This window comes from Cervus elaphus, chromosome 20, assembly GCF_910594005.1.
Source record: "Cervus elaphus chromosome 20, mCerEla1.1, whole genome shotgun sequence".
NCBI classification, from domain to species: Eukaryota; Metazoa; Chordata; class Mammalia; order Artiodactyla; family Cervidae; genus Cervus; species Cervus elaphus.
In genome coordinates, this window is record NC_057834.1 from 46972741 (window position 1) to 46993399 (window position 20659).

Consider the following 20659-nt stretch of genomic DNA (forward strand, 5'->3'; position numbering starts at 1 on the left):
ACCCTGCTCATGACTTCTTTCCTCATTACAGACACCTCTTACACTGAACAGGCAGCTATGCTCCCAACTGCCAGTCTGACTGTGGGTGCAAACGGCCTCCTCACACTCTGCCTGGGTTTTTACTAAAGCTGGTGATCTCTCCCACTTACCATCATCCTCATGTTGGTCACACATCTTATACCACAGACTCAGGGTCCCCAAGACTCCTGGTCAACCTGCATCACCAAAGTTTTACCAGCTCAGGTAGAAATAGAGGGGGGAAGTGCAGTTTGTCTGATTTTCCCAGAAACACCTTTATTCTTGCCACAGAGTATTACATGGCTTTCTTGGACTCAGGAAGGAGAACCTGCACACAGTAGCACAGCTTCTTTCTCACCAGGGAGTCCCTGTCTTAATGGCATCACTCATAGAGACCATGGTTTCAATGAGAAGCAGACTCATCCTTAAACTCCTTTAAATCTTATGATTCCCAGCTTCTCAAAGTTTGTAACCACATGTTATCCCAGTATAACTAGCACAGGGCTTTGCCAATGGAATCTCAGGGAAGCTTAAACTGATGGAGTTCATTAGTATCAGAGGTTTAGCCAACAGGGATGCAAGATCAGATACAGAACAGAAAAGATTCCAGTCAACACACTTTAGCTTTCTCCTGAGAGACACAGGCAGTTCTGTGCCTGCACCAGGAATCACTGTCTGGGATTTTACCCTACACATCACTGCAAACTTGGAAAAGTGCCTCACTCCTTGTGCCTCAGTTTCCCCAGCCTCAGGAACTGAAGGCAAAAGAGCCACACTACTACCTTTCCTGCACTGTGGTCAGAATGGAATTCAAAATGACAAAGGGAAAAGGAGACAAATCCTGGAGACTTACAGTTTCTTAGAGGGAAGACAGTGGTCATTCATTGCTTTGGTGACCATGACCCTTACTGTATTTCTGTAGCTGGTTGGCCAGAGAGTGGGCAGTAGCTTCGGATATGAGGAATTTCTCTGTGCGGTCTTGGAAGTCCTTCTTGTACATTGCCAGCTGCAACTGAAGCTCCTGGTTGATTTCTGTGAGGGTACGTTCTGCCCTCAGGTCAGATTAAGGGCCAAGAGATACTGCCATGGTGACCTGTGGCAGATGAGGTCAGAGCCAAGGGTGAGGAGAAGACACTCAACATATGGGGATTAAAGACAAGCAAAATCACATCAGTTTAATCAGCACTGAGGGATGACAAAAACTGGAATTCCTAACTTACTGTTGGGAACAACTAGAAGGTTCTCAACCGCAAAGAGAAGTTGAAGATGCCAGAGCTCAGAGCCACAGGTGCTGTGTGGGGCTCAGACGCAAACAGGAGTGAAGGAGGGGGACCCAGCATGCTAGGTAACTGTCTGGAGTTGCCATAACAGAACTGGTAGGGGGAGGGTGTCATTGAATCTTGGGGGACCCGCCTTCCAGTTGCCTAGGCCATGCTGATCCACAAGGCTTCCTGGGGTCTTGTGAACATCATCACTGATAGCACCCAAGCCCTCAGCAGCCACTCTTAGGTTGTCTACACACGTCCTAATACTACTGACCTATCTCCTTTCAAAAACTATCTAAACTGAGTTCCCATTGTTCATTCTTCTGTGTATAACAATAATTAACCTGAAAAATAGTTTAGTTTGCCAACAGGTCTTAATTTCTGTAGGACTGTGATGAAATCACTCCACCTTCTCTTTAAACAGATCTTACGGTTTTTTCACAAGTGGGAGATGTCAAACTTTTAGACTTTCATGAAGTTCTTCTCTGGGTCTTCTCCAGTTTTCTCTATGCCCTAAAAACTGTAGGACAAAAACCAGAGTATAATACTTAGTGAATAAATAATTGTTTGAAAAAATGTTTTCTGTCCCAACTCAATATTCATTTGCTGCATCGCAGTGTTATGTCAGAGTCTTGTCTTCCCTGGGCGGCATGTTGGCTTTACAGCAAACTTCAGTTTGACATCCCCACTTTCTAAACCCCTCCTCTATGTCTGGGTTTCTCTATTTGTTCTTTTAATGTCACTAAAGACTACATTTCATACTTTTACTCATGGATTTCATTGTAGTTCCACAGGACCTCTTTCCAAGCTGTCAAAATGATTAAAAGAGTGCATGTGTATATCGCTGAATAGATGGCGTGATCATCTATTTATCAAGGTCATGGATCAGGGATGGTTGATGAACCACAGTGAACACGGGCAATTTTGTTCAGGGATGTAGAAGCTGAGGTTGAGGATAGAGAAAAAAGCAGGCCATCATGGAGTGATGGTCTGAACCAACTTCTCACTTCCTCTGCATCTCTTCCTACCCGGGTCTTGTGAACCTGAGACCCTCTGTAATATCGGTCTCTTCAGTTTAGCTGCTGAGCTGACCTGGGTGGCGGGTGAAATGGATGTGACCACAGACCACTGAGCATTTGTGCATGTCAAGGTAAAGGTTGGAGGACTGACCAACCAGTTATAAAAGCTTATCTTCCCCTCACCCCACACCATCCTCCACCTCCTCTTTTTAATGATATTGGTATACGAGATTCAGCAAAGACTCTAAAGAAATTTATTTTTTGTGGAGGAAAGAAATATGTATCACATTCCTTCATTTAAAAAATCATAATAAAAGTTATATTTCATTGACTGATATTGGGACACGCAATTCACACAATATTATGATTAAGTGAACAATGCAAAGAAATAGAGGAAAACAACAGAATGGGAAAGACTTGAGATCTCTTCAAGAAAATTAGCGATACCAATGGAACACTTCATGCAAAGATGGGCTCAATAAAGGACAGAAACAGCAAGGACCTAACAGAAGCAGAAGAGATTAAGAAGAGGTGGCAAGAATACACAGAACAACTATGTGAAAAAGCTCTTAATGATCTGAATGACCACAATGGTGTGATCACTCACCTAGAGCCAGACACCCTGCAGTGCAGTCAAGTGGGCCTTAGGAAGCATTACTAAGAACAAAGCTGGTAAAGGTGATGGAATTCCAGCTGAGCTATTTCAAATCCTAAAAGATGATGCTGTGAAAGTGTTGTAATCAATATGCCAGCAAATTTGGAGAACTCAGCAGTGTCCACAGGAATAGAAGGAGTCAGTTTTCATTCTAATCCAAGGAGGGCAATGCCAAAGAACTTTCAAAATACCATACAATTGCGCTCATTTCACATGCTAGCAAAGTAATGCTCAAAATCCTTCAAAATAGGCTTCAGCAGTCCATGATCCAAGAACTTCCAGATGTACAAGCTGGGTTTAGAAAACTCAGAGATGAAATTGCCAACGTTCGATGGATATAGAGAAAGCAAGGGAATCCAGGTGCAATGCAGTCTATGGAGTCACAAAGGGTGGGACATGACTTAGTGACTAAAAAGCAGCAATGATATTTTATTTTCTTCATCATCATTCAAGGTAATATGATTGTGCTGAATAAACAATAAGAAACTTGTAGAAGAGGACTTTAAATAATCTATTCAACCAAATTAAAAATGGGAAAAAAAACTTATTTATGAAAGTAAGTAAGCCACTGCTTTGCATTTTCTAAGTAGGAGAAACTTTACAACAACTTATTTTTTTCTTTACCCTGCATTTGTCCCATTCTGTGCTCCTCTTTTTCTCTGTGTCCTGGGTTTGCTCCTGGAGCCCACCTTTGTTCTACTGAACCATGTCTATGCACTCTGCAATAGCAGAAGTGATGCTAGGCCCTTGCAAAGACTCTGTGAAGTGGCTGTGGGTGTCAGGACACCAGACACCATCTGGAGGCAAGAGCAGCCTGTTAAGATGGGCAGCTGCTTTACTATTTCCTTGAAGTTGGCACGATGTCCCAGGATGGAAAGGAATCATTTTCCTTTAACTTGGGTACCTTATCTCTCAGTGACTCTGCTCTATTGGGTTGAACTGTCCTGAAATTGGGCTTCCCAGGTGGCGCTAGTGGTAAAGAACCCACCTGCCAGTGCAGGAGACATAAGAGACGCGGTTCCATCCCTGGGTTGGGAAGATCCCCTGAAGAGGGAAATGGTAACCCACTCCAGTATTCCTGCCTGGAGAATCCCATGGACAGAGAAGTCTAGAGGGCTACAGTCCATAGGGTCGAAAAGAGGGCTACAGTCCATAGGGTTGAAAAGAGTCGAACACAACCGAAGCGACTTAGCACACATGCTTGCACATCCTGAAACTGAATGCTCTTGTTAACTTTCTGATTTCTTGTTAGGTGGCCTGAGTATTTATAAAATTTTCTAACAACCATCTTTGTTGAAGTTTGCATTTATAGCAATATGATTTTTTTTTAGCAATACAATTTATTTTTATAAAGTGGCAGCTTTGAAAATACTGGTCCCATCAATGAGCAAACAAGGGTAAATTTAATTTTAGCTCAAAGTGAGCTTGAATATGAAACTATGGATCTCACTTTCCTCAAAGTGAATGGTCAGATGCCTCAATGGTCATTTGTCCCCAAGGGCTTGGATCTCTACTATAAATGGGACAAGGGTAAAATGGGGCCAGATGGGCCTGGTCTTCAGTTCTAGAGTCCTCCAATAGTTCTCCTCTTCATTAGTCACTGGAGCGGAAACATGCATGTTCTTCTGCTCTTTCCTACTTCTGTGTTTGGGGTCAAAGTTATAATGCTTGGTGCGTTCTACCTCCCAAGCTGATCGTTTTAAGAATCACCTGGGAGAGTTAGTACCCATACAAGTCACAGTCCTCGTGTGTAGCAATTCTGACTCAGCAAGTTGAAGTGGGAACTAAAATCTATTTAATAAAAGTACTCAGGTGTGCACTTAATTTTACCCACTGATTTCATTGACCTTCCTCATGATTTGGGGGAATGATTACTTCATATCTATAAGTACTTCTAGTGTTCAAAGTTGACTGGTGCAGAAAGCATTACTCTCTGCCGCTTTGCAGATGAAGAAACTGAGGCACAGAGAGGGTCTCTAACTGGCCAAGGCCCCATTGCTGTAAGCACTGGAGTCAGACCCAGGGAGTGTTCCCTCCACCCCAAAACCCCATCCCACGTTTTCCAGTTTACTCTTGTGTCAGATCCTTCCAAGTAGCTTCCTTCACTGCATTCCTACCAAAAACTTCCTGAAGGTAATTTTTCTTTTGATATTGCTCTTCATAACAGGCTAACAGCATCATATGCTGGCCACTGGCTCTTAATTTGAGAAATATGCTTAGTGAAAATACAGGGCTTGGAATATGCTAAGATAGGTTGAGAATGATAATGGTGGCATAATTTGTACATCACAAAATCCCCCATTTCATGTATAAGTCAGTAATTTTCTGTCTGTTTACAAAGTTGTGAAACCACCACCACTATCTAATTTCAAAACAACTTCATTATCTCCCAGATAATCCCCAAAACTCTCAGCAGTCATTCCCTGTTTCTTCCTTCTCCCAGCCCTTAGAAACCACTAATCTACTTTCTCCCTGTATGGATTTGCCTGTTCTGGACATTTCTTCCGTATGGAATCATCCAACATAGGACCTTTTGTATTTGGATTCTTCATTAGCATAAATGGTTCATCCATGATTTTGCATGTACCATTATTTGATTCTTCTTACAACTGAATAATATTTCTCTTTATGACTCTACTACATGGTGTAGAGCCACAAACTACATTCAGCAGTTTGTGGACATTTAAGCTGTTTCTACTTTTGACTTCTAAGCATAATTACTGCTCTGAATATTCAAGTACAAGTTTTTTTTTTTTATGCCCATATGTTTCCAGCTCTCTTGGGTACAAACTCCAGAGTGGAATTTCTCCTAGTATGTCAATGTCAACTCTATATTGAACTTGGAAGAATTGACAACTGTTTTTCAAAACAATTCTATCATTTTATATTAGCAGTATAGGAGGAATCCAGTTTCTCCACATATTCCCCAAGACTTCTTACCTCCTATGTTTTTAACACGGCCATGTTATAGTGTGGTTGAAGTGGTATCTCATCATGAGTTTGATTTCCATTTTATTAATGACTAATGGTTTGGGGTATCTTTTCATATACTTATTGGCTATTGTTAGGTCTTCTAAGGAGAAATGTCTATTCAGACCATTTTCCGTGGATATATTAGATTACTTCTCCTTTTCCTCTTGAATTGTAAGAGTTCTTTATATATTATGGATACCAGACACTTGTCAGATATGTTTTGCAGCAATTTTCTCTGTTTGTGTGGGTTGTCTTTTCACTTCGTTATTAGTATCTGTTGAAGAACAAAAGATTTTAATTTTGATGAAGTGCTTTTATCTACTTATTTGTTGTTGTTTTGCTTTAGATGTCATCTATGAAATCATTACCTAATCAAAGATCACAATGGTTTTCTCAAACACATTGCTTTGAATGAGAACTTCCTTGGGTTTTGAGAATAGAGTGACATTTCGAATTTTGTTTCCTACAAATGAACATATATTCCACCTGATTGATATCTATAGGTCTGCCACCCACTCCAGTCGAGCCTGCATGTGCTGAAACAGTGATCTGGGAAATGATATTTATTGATATCCTGGCTGTGATGCAGGTGAGAATTCTGGTGATGTGGTTCAACTTAGCCTGGACCTTTCCTGATTTCAAAAAGTGTTCAGTATCTTTAGAGTCAAACAAATGATTGTCTTTCTAAGGAACACTTGGGAGTCAAGGTTATTTTAAGACTGTAGTGGGTTTCCTCATTTCATTCCAGACAGAGAAGACTGCAGGTGTTGACCCTGGCAAAGATTTTCATCTCTGATTTTAGATGGAAACTAACCATGCTCCAGTGATTCCCAAGTGGTGATAGTGGTAAAGAACTCACCTGCCAATGCATAAGAGATGTGGGTTCGATCCTTGGGTCAGAAAGATCCTCTGGAGAAGGGCATGGCAACCCACTCCAGTATTCTTGCCTGGAGAATGCCATAGATAGAGGAACCTGACTGTGCTCTGCCATTATACAGAACTTGGTTGTTGACTCTGGTAGTTATTGGAAATTTTTCTATGTATAGGAGCACAAAGAGAGAGAGTGGGAAGTGGAGGACTTGAGCCCAAGAGAAGCTGGAGTTGTCTCGTGTAGAAGGTCAGCTTTGGAGGTGGCCAGGAGCAGGCTAGAATGGCCATGGGCTCCATGTTGTTTCGTCAGAGCCCCAGCTCACTAGGGCTCGGTGTCCACCACCTGGCGTGCCCGACACTGAGACTCAAGGTCTCTGGTGCCAGCAAGGCTGGGCCAAGATAGAGACATTTGAATCACTTTTCTGCTGCAGTTAGAAGGAACAGGAAATCCATTCGGATTCCAGGACATTACAACAATCACAACAAAACCTTGCAGCAGCTAGTCTCTGTGGTGCAATCAGTCAGCACATTCAGCTGTTAACGGAAAGGTTGGTGGTTCAAACCCACCCAGGGACAAATTGGCTTGGACTCAAGTGATGTCTTAACTATTGCTTTTATGTATCTATGGCGCCCGAAATCTCCACCACTTCACCTCAGCATGTTCTTTCCTCCCTTCCGGTTTTTACCTGGTGCCCCGGTATCTCTGTACCACCTAGACACCTGCCCACACTAAGTCACCTGCCTTGTACACTCCAGGGCAGCTGCCAGAGGATGAAGGCACACGCACACAGGTAGGAATTGGGGGGAATCCCTTACTCAAGATTCGACATCGCAAGTTAGGCTCTATGTCACCACCTGTGCTGGCACTGCCACAGAGCTCACCGACGCCTCCACCCTTTCATTTGGGACTGTCACTTTCTTTTTTCTCTTTCTTTTTTGTTTTTTTTCTTCCCCACCACAAAGACCATCATCCAGTTTCAGAACACTCCTTTCATTTTCAATTCCCTTCAGTTCAGCTGCAGATAATCCCTGTTCTTTCCTCTAGCCCCAATTAATGTTAATCTGCTTTCTGCCTCCATGAATGCCTTTTCGACACTTCAGATAAATTGAATAAATCAATATGTAGTGGTTTCTGACAGGTTTCTTTCACTTAGTGCAATGTTTTTGAGGTTTATCCAGGCTCTGGCTTAAGTTTGCTTCTTATTACTGAGAATTTCATTGTGTAAATATACCACATTTCATGTACCAGCTGATGGGCATTTGAGCTGTTTCCACTTTTTTTTTTTTTTTTTTGCTATTATGAATAATGCTGCTACAAATATTTGGATAATCTCATCTGAACCTATTTCAATTTTTTTTCATTTCTCTTGAATAGATTTATAGAAGTGAAATTGCTGAGTTTATAGTAAGATTGTTTGTAGTAATACTTCCTAAGGCCAACTTGACTTCACACTCCAGGATGTCTGGCTATAGGTGAGTGACCACACTATTGTGGTTATCTGGGTCATTAAGACTTTTTTCATATAGTTCTTCTGTGAGTTCTTGCCACCTTTTCTTAATCTCTTCTGCTTCTGTTAGGTTTGTGCTATCTCTGTCCTTTATTATGCCCATCTTTGCATGAAATATTCTCTTGGTATCTCTAATTTTCTTGAAGAGATCTCTGCTTCTGCTGCTGCTGCTGCTAAGTCACTTCAGTCATGTCCGATTCTGTGCGACCCCATAGATGGCAGTCCACCAGGCTCCTCTGTCCCTGGGATTCTCCAGGCAAGAATACTGGAATGGGTTACCATTTCCTTCTCCAATGCATGCATGCTAAGTTGCTTTAGTCATGTCCAACTCTTTGTGATGCTATGGATTGTAGCCCACCAGGTTCCTCTGTCCATAGGATTCTCTAGGCAAGAATACTGGAATGGGTTGCCATATCCTTCTCCAGGGGATCTTCCTGACCCAGGGATTGAACCCATGTCTCCTGCATTGGCAGGTGGTTTCTTTACCACCAGCACCACCTGCGACTATACACTACTTTGAGTCCTATTAAGAAAATGGTTTCTATGGTACAAGAAACTAGAAGCTAAAACATCACTCTGAAAACTAGCTTTTCCCCACTGAGCAAGTTCTCCCTAGGACTCCAGAAGTTTTTAATAAGCTTGGTGCTTAGTTGCTTACTGTATGGTATATAGGATTAAGGCTATTTTTTCATAGCACTTCAGATAAATCATTGCAATGTGACTTTAAGTCACCTAACTTTTATTAGGTTTCAATTTTTGAAGTTTAGGAAAAAGTTGGATGACAATTGCTTTTCTGATGTACTCTCGAGTTTCCTCACATAGCAGTGTCATCCCTCAGTTTGTATGGGGGGTTGTGATGGAGGTGGAGCCCCAATGTTGAAAAGCAATCTGCACACTCCTTCCTTCACTTAGTCATGAATGCTTAGTGGAGCACTTGGACATTGAGGCCATTTTCAACCTTGTGAAACCACCAGCCTAGCCAATCCTAGCAGAGTTATAGTAACACACATGTCAGGGGAATTTCCTATGGTTTGGACTTACAAACTGATAAGATAGGATGTAGGTTAGAAGACTCTCTTTCCCAGGGTAATCCATAAGCTCATTACTTGAATGGTTGGTGGTCCGAGCCCAAAAAGGATACTGTTCTTGTGGGTGTTTTTTTTTGACAGATCTCAGGTATTTTCATGTTATGTTTGTGATGCACAGTCTCTCTTAACTATTTCTCTGATCCTTAACCTCAACCTCTCTCTTTCAATCAGATATGGAAAAATCTTGCTTATACTCCTAAAGGCTCACATTAATTACTAAAGGGTTTGGTGGAAAGAATTATTTTTTAGAAGAATAAAAATAAGTTCTGGAGTTCTAAGTTCACTGACAATATAACCTTTCTGCCTGAGGCTGAGTTTCTGCAGTTTCTCATCCCTGGAAAGCTGGTGTCAATTCCCTGAAACCAAATACCAGGAACACATCTCTCACTGAACAGCTTAGGTGTTTGTTTGCTTTTTTTAATTCCTTGAAGCCAGAAGAACACACTTCATGGTCTAAGTAAGACAGTGTTAACAAGGCTCTATTATAAGATTTGGGCTTCGGCTGGGTGATATGGGGGAGGATGGGAGGAAGCAGGGTGTGTTCCGTATTGAGGACTGTTAGCTCCAGCAACTCTATGATTGAAGTAAAGAAGTAACATCATTTTGTTATGAAGAGGATGTTTGGGATTTTGTAGTGCAAACATCTCACAGTTGCTTGATGGATGCTGTTCCCTGCTGGGTTCATACGTTGTTCAGGATTTTGAGAGTGAGGGATTGATTCACAGAAGGGATTTGATGTTGGGTTAATTTGACTTCCCTTGGCAAGACAGCCAGGCTGCTGCCAACTGAGCACTCACTCTTCCTGAAGAGTTAGTCTCCATGATTGAGCTTGAGCAAAATAAAAATTGGAAAACTGATACTTAAGTTTAAATGCTTATTTTCAGTTCAGTTCAGTCACTCAGTCATGTCCGACTCTTTGTGACCCTATAGAGTGCAGCACGCCATTCTTCCCTGTCCATCACCAACTCCTGGAGTTTGCTCAAATTTATGTCCATTGAGTCGGTGATGCCACCCAACCATCTAATTCTCTGTCATCCCCTTCTCCTCCTGCCTTCAATCTTTCCCAGCATCAGGGTCTTTTCCTGTGAGTCAGTTCTTCACAACAGGTGGCCAAAGTATTGGAGCTTCAGTTTCAGCATCAGTCCTTCCAATGAATATTTAGGACTGATTTCCTTTAGGATGGACTGGTTTGATCTCCTTGCAGTTCATGGGACTCTCAAGAGTCTTCTCCAATACCACAACTCAAAAGCATCAATTCTTCAGCACTCAGGTTTCTTTATGGTTCAACACTCACATCCATACATGACTACTGGGAAAGTCATAGATTTGACTAGACAGACCTTTGTTGGCAAAGTAATATCTCTGCTTTTTAATATGTTGTCTAGGTTTGTCATAGCTTTTCTTCCCAGGAGCAAGTGTCTTTTAATTTCATGGCTGCAGTCACCATGTGCAATGATTTTGGAGCCCAAGAAAATAAAGTCTGTCATTGTTTCTATTGTTTCCCCATCTATTTGCCATGAAGTGATGGGACTGGATGCCATGATCTTTGTTTTTTGAATGTTGAGTTTTAAGCCAGCTTTTTCATTCTCCTCTTTCACTTTCATCAAGAGGCTCTTTAGTTCCTCTTCACTTTCTGCCATAAGGGTGGTGTCATCTGCATATCTGAGGTTATTGATATTTCTCCCAGCAATTTTGATTCCAGCTTGTGCGTCTTCCAGCCCAGCATTTCTCATGATGTACTCTGCATATAAGTTAAATAAGCAGGGTGACAATCAGCCTTGATGTACTCCTTTCACAATTTGGAACCAGTCCTTTGTTCCATGTCCAGTTCTAACTGTTGCTTCTTGACTTGCATACAGATTTCTCAGCAGGCAGGTAAGGTGGTCTGGTATTCCCATCTCTTTGAAAATTTTCCACAGTTTGTTGTGATCCACACAGTCAAAGACTTTAGCATAGCCAATGAAGCAGAAGTAGATATTTTTCTGGAATTCTCTTGCTTTTTCTATGATCCAATGGATGTTGGCTAATTGATCTCTGGTTCCTCTGCCTTTTCTAAATCCAGCTTGAACAAATGAAAGTTCTCGGCTCACATACTGTTGAAGCCTAGCTGGGAGAATTTTGAGCATTACTTTGCTAGTATGTGAGATGAGTGCAATTGTGCAGTAGTTTGAACATTCTCTGGCATAGCCTTTCTTTGGGATTGGAATGGTAACTGACCTTTTCCAGTCCTCTGGCCACTGCTGAGTTTTCCAAATTTGCTGGCATATTGAGTGCAGCACTTTCACAGCATCATCTTTTAGGATTTGAAATAGCTCAGCTGGAATTCCATTGCTTCCACTAGCTTTGTTTATAATGATGCTTCTCAAGGCCCACTTGACTTCTCACTCCAGGATGTCTGGCTCTAGGTGAGTGACCACACTATCATGGTTATCTAGGTCATTTTTTTGTATAGTTCTGTGTATTCTTAGAGTAGGACTTTAAATATTAGATTTTTTCTTCATTTGTAGTCAAAATAAAAGGAGAGGCTGTATTCAAAGGACTTAGTAACTTATTTTGGGAAACTTAATAACACCAGCTGATCTACTGATCTCGAATTGCTTCACCTATGCCGGTAGAGGTTGTTTGGTAATATTAAAGACACATTCTTCCACACCAGAAATGCCCTTCATAGTGTCCTTCATGTTGTGTGTGTTAGTGGCTCAGTCATGTCTGACTCTGCAATTCCATGGACTGTAACTTGCCAGGCTCCTCTGTCCATGGGATTCTCCAGGCAAGAATACTGGAGTGGGTTGCCATTCCCTTCTCCAGAGGCTCTGCCTTACCCAGGAATTGAACCTGGGTCTCCTACATTGCAGGCAGATTCTTTACTAACTGAGCTACCAGTTGAGTGTCCTCAACTGGTACTTTGCATAAACCTTGTCTGGAGAGCCCAGGAGAACAAGGATTTAAAAATAGTTCTGCCACAAAACAGAGATATATGACAAATTCAAGGATAAAATTATGTGCAGTTAAGTATTGTTTGGTAACAAAGACATATCTCCACACCAGAAATGCCCTTCATAGTGTCCTTCATGTATAAGAGCTTAGAAACAGTCACATGAAGGTGAGCCCAAAATTTTTACTGTGATTCTTTGATTTTATTTTTCCACATACAACATTAGTGTATATTTTCCTGAAAAGTCAGAAAAACAGGCGAGTAGAAATAAGCATCTGAATTAGTTCCCTATTACTTCCTATTAACAGGTTACGAAAACAATACTTTAAAACCACCAGGCTCCTCTGTCCATGGAAGTCCCCAGGCAAGGACACTGGAGTGGATAGCCATTCCCTTCTCTTGGGGATCTTCCAGACCCAGGGATCAAACCCTGGTCTCCTGCATTGCAGGTGGATCCTTTACCATCTGAGCTACCAGGGAAGCCCAATATACTCGTTATCAGAGTTCTGCTGATCAGAAGTTTGGAAAGATGTGACTGGCTTCTCTGCTCACAAAAGTGATCAGCATGTCCTCCCCACCTGAATAGGGTGATATTGACCATGTGGTGGTTCTGACCATCTCTGATGAGGTGCTGCCCTCATGGTCTCATGCTCCTCTGGGATCATATTTATTGACCTGAATTCTATAACTCATGATTTCTTTCAGCTCACCTGAAAGAAAGTAGCTTAGGATAAAGTCTAGAACTGTGGAGCCCTTGAACTGATCTCTGCCATATCTTTCTCCAAAAGGAGAATAAAATAGCGGAGGTCTTCAGGAAGATATGACCCACATAAGGGCTGAGATGCTCCAGTGATTGGAGAAGAGGAGAAAACTTAAAAGACAATGGAGGCACTAAAAGCCCAGACTGGAGAAGCAAGGTCCTCTCTGTGTCCCACCTCAGGTGGGTACTCTTCCTGGAAAAGAGGCATTTCCCCTGGCACAGCACCTTGGACAACAAACTTGATCTAATCCCACTGAGTTGTTCTTGTTGCTACTAGGCTTTTGGGGTCTCCATTCTAGGGTGTTTGTTTAAAGGTAAGGCTTTTTCCTTGCATGAGAATATTCTTGGAATTTTTGTATGAAATGCAGCTTCTTGGGCCTTCTCTCCAGATGTTTTTAAGAAGCAGCACAATGACTGTGATGTAGGCATTCTTTAGTTGTGCAGCTAATGCCCAGGGAATGGAACCCTACCTGCTGCATAATATCTCTCACACTTACTAATCCAAGTTTAATGCTGCCATATCTGTTTTATATGATACATTCTTCTCTATTATACATAAGAGCCATATGCTCAAAGAAGGTAATGAAATCACCATGTAAGGCAAACGTGGTACATAGGGGAATAGGGAATAGGTATTTGCATCTTTGACGGCTGTTCCTAGAGCTGTGCTTTCATTGCTTTAGCACAGACCTAGTGTAGGATTTGATGGAAACAAGGTAGGGAGTAGAGGATATCGGCAAGAGTTAGTGATTTCTGGTAACTAGTATTGATCAAGTATTTACTGAATGTTGTATCTGTCATGCTCTTGAAGAGGCACTGGGTGAACAAGGCTCACAGAGCACCTGCTCTCAGGAGGATGACCTTTAGCACAAGAGCCAGATGTTTTACAGACATCACATATATTTTTTAATGATGACCGTGATGTATTTAATACATCTATGTTCCTTGCTCCCATTTTGTCAGCAGGGATTGAAAACTGAGTGTATATAAATAATCATACTCTGGAACTCTGATAAAAGAATTGTCACAGAAAAGGTCTTCTAGATATTTTTCTTTTAATATTGGAAATACTGATGTTGGATATAATGTCCTCTGAAATTCAGCTGTAGTTTCCTGGACAGTGTGTTTCATGCTTTGAACAGAGCAGCTTGTGTCAGAAACATGTGTGGTAGCTCCACAGTCTGCAAGTGGCTCCTAAGTTTTTAAAAATTTCCCTATTCTCTTTGGGAGTCAGTTTCCTCATCAGGAAGGAATTGTTGTTATTCAAATTCTCCAAAGTCCCTTCCTGTTGAGATTTCTCTGAATGCATGAGAGACTGAGATGAATATTAAATATGACCTGAGAACTACAGCCAAGACCAGATCTTGGTATCTTCTCTGTGTGTCTCCTGTAGGAGCCTAAGCTGAGCCCAAACACTGAAAACACATAAATGAGAGAGGAGATGGAAGAAAGGAAATCAACAGGTTGGGAGAATGAGAATAACACAAAGAAGGGTATGGAAATGGTGAAGCAGTTGGTTGCCAGGAGAGATGAAAAGAAGTACAAGTTGAGTTCAGAAAAATCAAGGGAAAGTGAATAATGTACACAGCATTATCCAAGTCCTCAAGGAGAAGCCTGAACTGAGCAGGGAGGACAGGGAGAGTAACTTGCTTCACAGTGAACTTGTGCACCTGCTGAGGAGATCCACAGAATGGATCAGGATTCACTTACACTACTAGGAAGCACCAATTCCAAGAGAAGGAGGCATAGACTTTGAGGCTCTGTCCTGAACCCTGCTGCTTACATCTGTAACTGCTCCCACACTGGATGCCCCAAGTAAGTGTGAGCTTAAAGGGATAAAGAATATTTGGAAAAGGGCTGGAGATGCCCATTCTTTCCTTAACCAGTTCTTCCCTGAGGTATGGAGGGGCCAGGATAAGGAGACCCTTCCATCTGAAGCATAGATACTAATAGTATTCTTCTGCATGCATACTTTGAAAGGTTTTACACACAATGTTTCTTAAATATTTGTGAGGACCTATTTTTCCTTATGCTTTCTTAACAACTTGGAGTCCAGATATCAATAAGGTTTATCTGAAGATATCAAAGTAGTGGGAAGAAGAATACAAGTGGAGCATTTCCACGTAATGTGGGGCTCTTCTCAGTTATGGTGTTGAGGCAACCCACAGAGTAGAAGGGTAGGCTAGGGACGTCTCTTCCTAACGACAGTGAACCACTGAGAGGAATCACTGAGGAGAGCAGGGTCTTCACAGGTCAGTGTCAAAGGGAGCAGATGATGTAGGGTAGGCACCTCTTTAAGGAAGAAAATTTGCTACATCCTGGGAGAAAGCAGAGCATCTCTGATAGGATATTTGGATAAGTATGTAGTTGAAATCACTAAATGTTTACAACTACTTTTATTCAGTCAGTGAACAACCACCACTGAGACCCCCTCAGTGCTTGATTCAGTGCCTGGAGTCATGAATACAGAGATGATTAATAATAGTATTTCAACTTTCCTGGAGCTCTCAGTCCAGTAACCAAGAAGTCATGAGAAGTGTAATGGTGGTGGATTCACTGGGGGAAGTGGTCAGGGCTGCCTAGGGATGACATCACTGTTTGTCCAGTTCACCCTTCTTTCTTTTCCAACAACTGGTGACCTACCGTGGCTTAACAACCCTGGTTATCACCCAGGTTTCAGCCTCAAGATAACTAACACCTGGGATCCATGTTGGTTCAAAGTAGTCAGTCTTGTCAAGGTCTCCAGAGAAAATGCTGATATCTGTCTCTACTGTCTATGTCTTGGTCAGCAGGAGAAATAAAGAGGCAAGTTTAATAAGCCTTATAGATTTATCATTGTCATAACAATCAGGAACAATCTGTCTTCTCTCTGAAAAGGTAATGCCTTTTGGACTTCAAATTCTCACCCTGTTTCAAAGACAATGTAAATATCAGTCATAGTCCTAGAATTGTAGGACTTGGTATTTTATCCTTAAATTTTAGATCAAATAAGTAAAGTTAAAAAAGAGTAAAGCAACTTCATGTTTTGCAGTAAGAATATATGGGGGTCTGGCACTGAAATCCTGGCTTTCACATGGTTGATATGTCTTTAGTGCTGTTAGAAACAGAATAGCCTAATGCTCCTTGATTCACTCCTCTATCCCATCATGTTCTATAAAATATAATATCTCTGCTCATCTAGATAATATGGATCCTAAATTAGCTGAGTTCCATGAATGCATTTACAGAGCCCTGTGGGTAAAGCATTGTGCTGTTTCCATGGAGGGATACAGAATGACGGTACACATTCCTTACTTAAGGCAGTTCAAAGATGACTGTTCCCAGTTCAGTCTGGATATCTGTCTGTAGATAGAATAACAAGAGCAAACACCAATAGGTTCAACCTGCTGAAAGGGAAGATGAGGATGGGGAACAGTGTCCTTAACTCAAAGAGGTCCACTGGGCTTCTTTTCAGTTTTCTCTCCCCAGCCACGCTTAGAGAGGTGGTGAACTGGAGCAACTGTAAGGCTTATCTGTTTGTTTTCATTTCTCAGGTCTCACTCATTGACCTTTACTGTCTGATGCCCAGTCTCTTGAAAATCTTTGTCTCATCTATTTTGTCTCATCAGTTTGTTGTTTTTTTGTTTTGCTGTTTCAGGTGGGAGACTAAATCCAGTTTCTGTTCGTTTGTGTTTGTGTGGCATCCCCTTTATAAAATCAGTTGGAAAATATCTATCAAGATCCTGAAAAGACACTTTTACAAAATAAAGAACACAGTCACAAACATGGTAAAACTGTGAACTAAGGAAAACCCTTAAAACTTGACCAATAAGGTGTTAATACACAAATACATAAACAGTTCGTACAACTCAACATCAAAAACCCCCAAGCAACCCAATTAAAAAATGGGCAAAAAAACTGAGCAGACATTTTCCCAAAGAGACTATGCAGATGGCCAATGGAAAAGAAGCTCAACATCATCCATCATCAGGGAAATGCTAATCAAAACTACAATGAGATATCACCTCATGCTACAGAACGGCTATCAATAAAAACACAACAAATGCTGGTGAGGATGTGGAGAAAAGGGAACCACGGTCACTGTTAGTGGGAATAGAACTACCATATAACCCAACAATCCCACTGCTGGGTATGTATTTGGAAAAAAAAAAAAACAGAAATACTAGTTTGAAAAGATACATGCAACCCAATGTTCACAGCAACATTATTTACAATTGTCAAGATATGGAGGCAATCTATGTGTCCATCAACAGAGGAATGGATAAAGAAGATGAGGTATATATAATAATGGAATAGTTCTCAGCCATAAAAACAATGAAGTTTTGACATTTTCAACAATATTGGATGGACTTAGTATTATGCTAAGTGAAGTAAGGCAGAAATCACTTATATGTGGAATCTACAAAAATATAACAAACTAGTGAATGAAACTAAAAAGAAATAGACTCACAGATATGGAGGACAAACTAGTGCTTCCCAATGAGGAGAGGGAAGGGGGAGGGGCAAAATAGGGGTAGAGATTAAGAGATACAAACTGTATAAATGTATAAAATAAGCTACAAGGACATATAATACAATGCTGAAATATACTCAATATTTTATAAGTGGAATATACCCTTTAAATTCTGAATCACCATATTGTACATGTGTAAATTACATAATAATTTGTGTCAACTATACTTAAAAAAATACTTTTATTTTAAAAGCACCATACCAGTCCTAAGGACAATGTTTGCTTAACTATATGTTGGGGAATGCAGTCTTCACAGCCCCTTGCCCAAAGGCTAAGGGGATGTTCTTCTGAGGTTTGTTGTGAAAACTTTTCGTGAGTCAACATGCCTCTTTATTTTTTAAAATTAATTTTTACTGGTGTATAGTTGCTTTAAGGTTGTGGTTTCTGCTGTACAGGAAAGTCAGTCAGTTATATGTATACATATATCCCCTCTTTTTTGGATTTCCTTCCTGTTTAGGTCACCACAGAGCACTGAGTAGAGTTCTCTGTGCTACATAGTAGGTTCTCTTGGTTATCATTAGTTATTAATTCTCATATCAGTTATTTTATACATAGTAGTTACATAGGACATGCCTCTTTAAAAGCATGTCACCCTTGATTATTTCTAATCTCCAAAAGGTCCTTCAAAAGAAAGGGTGAACATGACTACAAAGCGGCCCAATGGAAAGTTCCAGCTTTGAACCTTTTGTAGAGAATCTCTTAGGAAACACTGCCCCCAGGCTGACTTATGTTCCCTGGGGAGCCAGGGAGAGAAGCCAGACACTTCAGATCCTTAGGTTACAAACCAGGCACTGAAGGAAGAATAGAAATTCCCAAACCCTCTCTCAGAACCTCATCTGTTGCTCCAAAAGAGATCCCAGAAATTCCTCCTCTTGGTGGTTTAAAATGATCCTGTGCCTTAGTTACTAAGCAGGGGACACAGCACTAGACACTACTGTTTGTCGGTTGGGAGTGTGGCCATGCCAGTTATAGAAGAGAAAAGAAAGTAGGGAAAATCAGGTGAGATATTAGAAATATCTGTCCTCCCCAGGCTGGAAGAGGCACAGGTCACACAGGTCTCTCTGAGTTCAAGAACTCTGGTGTTTTTGCAGTAAAGGAATAACCTGGTCTACTCCCTTTCCAGGGGAAAATGGGAAATGCAACTGGCCTGAAATAAAGTATTCTGGTTGGTTGATTAGGGTCTTAATCCTCATAAACTATGATGGCTGTCAAATCACAGTCTGGCATTAGAAAGGAATGCAGCATTTTTATTCCCCAAAGCAACTTAGAAGGGGAGCAGGAACATTTATCTTCCAGGAAAATGAATCTAGGAAATGCCCCCCAAAGTACACACAAACTACTGAATATATATTTAAATGGTCTGTTATTAACCATTAGGGCTTCCCAGGTGGCTTAGTTGATAAAGAATCTGCCTGCAATGCAGGAGACCCAGGTTCAATCCCTGGTTCTGGAAAATCACCTGGAGAAACAAAAGGCAACACACTCCAGTATTCTTGGCTGGGAAATCCCATGGACAGAGGAGGCCGACGGGCTATAGTCCATGGGGCTGCAAGAGAGGGACACAACTTAGCAACTAAACTACCACAATGAACCATTAACTGTCAGGGGAGAGTACAAACTCAGTCCCCTATTGCCACAAATTATGCATTGGAGTTTCCCAAATTTGGGGAAATCAAAGCATTCGGCACATCTGGAGTGCAATAGATAAAACTTCATTTTTTGGAAAACCACTTTCCTGATCACGAGATCTTTGACTCCCCCCAACCACCCCCCAGCTACTCCCCTACCCTCCATGACACTAATGCAAGATAGCAATAATAGAAGAAATTGGGTGAGGAACAACAGAGTATGTGTGAAAACTCTCTACTATGTGCTCAATTTACCTGTAAACCTAAATCTGTCCTAAAAAGTAATGTCATTAATTTTTTAAAATGTAAGGATACAACACCTCAAATCAAAGTGTTGGTGGCATCGTGTAAGGGCATACTCAATACTAGCTGCTGATGTGCACCAACCTGAAGACTGACCATGGTGACTCCCACGTCTGTGCCTTCAGCCTCTGCAGCCTGGCAGTTCTCCTGGAATCCGTGTGGAATCATGCAGGTCAGGGTAGTTGCAGGGCTGCAGATAGTGCAGAGACCAGTTGCACCTGATGAGGGCGGGGAGAAACCATCCTGGGGCCAAACAGTGAAGATCCAGGACTGCTGAGTTTCAGCAGCTGCCCCGCCTGCGTCTACAGAGCAAAGGACAGTCAGAAAGGGAACTGAGAGCTACCTCTTGAGGTTGCTGCCTGGAGGATAAAGGCAGCAGGGGAGGCTTTGGTCAAGTCTGAGACTTGGAAGCAGGAAAATAAGTTGAAGTATGACTGGAACGTTCCGTGGTGGCTTCAACCACCAGTTTCCCAATTAACAGTCTTGCTCGCATACGGTACTCACAGAGCAGGATTATAAAATCTTATGCTGTTGACACGGGGTGAGAACGAGCTCCCCAAGCCCTCCCTCCCGTGCTGAAAACACAAACAACACAGCGCTGAGTTTTAACAAACGGACATCTGGGCGCTGACACCAGCGAGCTGCCCTCGACGCCCCCAAGCAGGGCGCACGGCCCTCGCCGCCTCGGGAGCCCCCGCCCAGGTGACAGGCGACGACACAGCCTCTCCGGCTGGAGCCAGCCCCTCTTAGTATGTGCATCCCCCTTTGCGGAATGGGAGGGTGTGAAAGGCTTTCAAACGTGGCCGATGTCCAAAACTTTAAAACTGGCCGCTGAATCATATAAACGTCGGGAGAATGGAAACGTCTAGAGGGCACCCCGTGGGCGCTGAGCTCCCCTCTCAATGAGAGGGCGCCGCCGTCTTGGGGACGCGGGTGGGCGGGGAGGGGGTGAACCCAGAAAGCTGAGGAAGAGAAGGAAGGTTAGGAAGGAAACAGCCCAGAAGAGACACTGTCAGCTGCTCACACCCGACCACACCCCGCGGGGCGCCGGCGGCGTGGGTGCTCGCGGTGCGACGTGCGGGGCTGCTGTCGCTTTGGCTTCTATCCGGTTCCCAACACAGAAA

The 20659-nt window shown here is 42.1% G+C and overlaps 2 non-coding genes across 2 annotated transcripts; one reads left to right on the forward strand and one right to left on the reverse strand.

Annotated features, from left to right (window-relative positions):
• The first annotated feature begins 7302 nt into the window (after positions 1-7302).
• TRNAN-GUU lies at positions 7303-7376 on the forward strand. The gene has a single exon. It is a non-coding gene; the product is annotated as a tRNA-Asn (tRNA).
• An 11830-nt stretch (positions 7377-19206) lies between these two features.
• Positions 19207-19362, reverse strand: LOC122678397. Its single transcript, XR_006336084.1, has one exon. It is a non-coding gene; the product is annotated as a U1 spliceosomal RNA (small nuclear RNA).
• Between the last annotated feature and the right edge of the window lie 1297 nt (positions 19363-20659).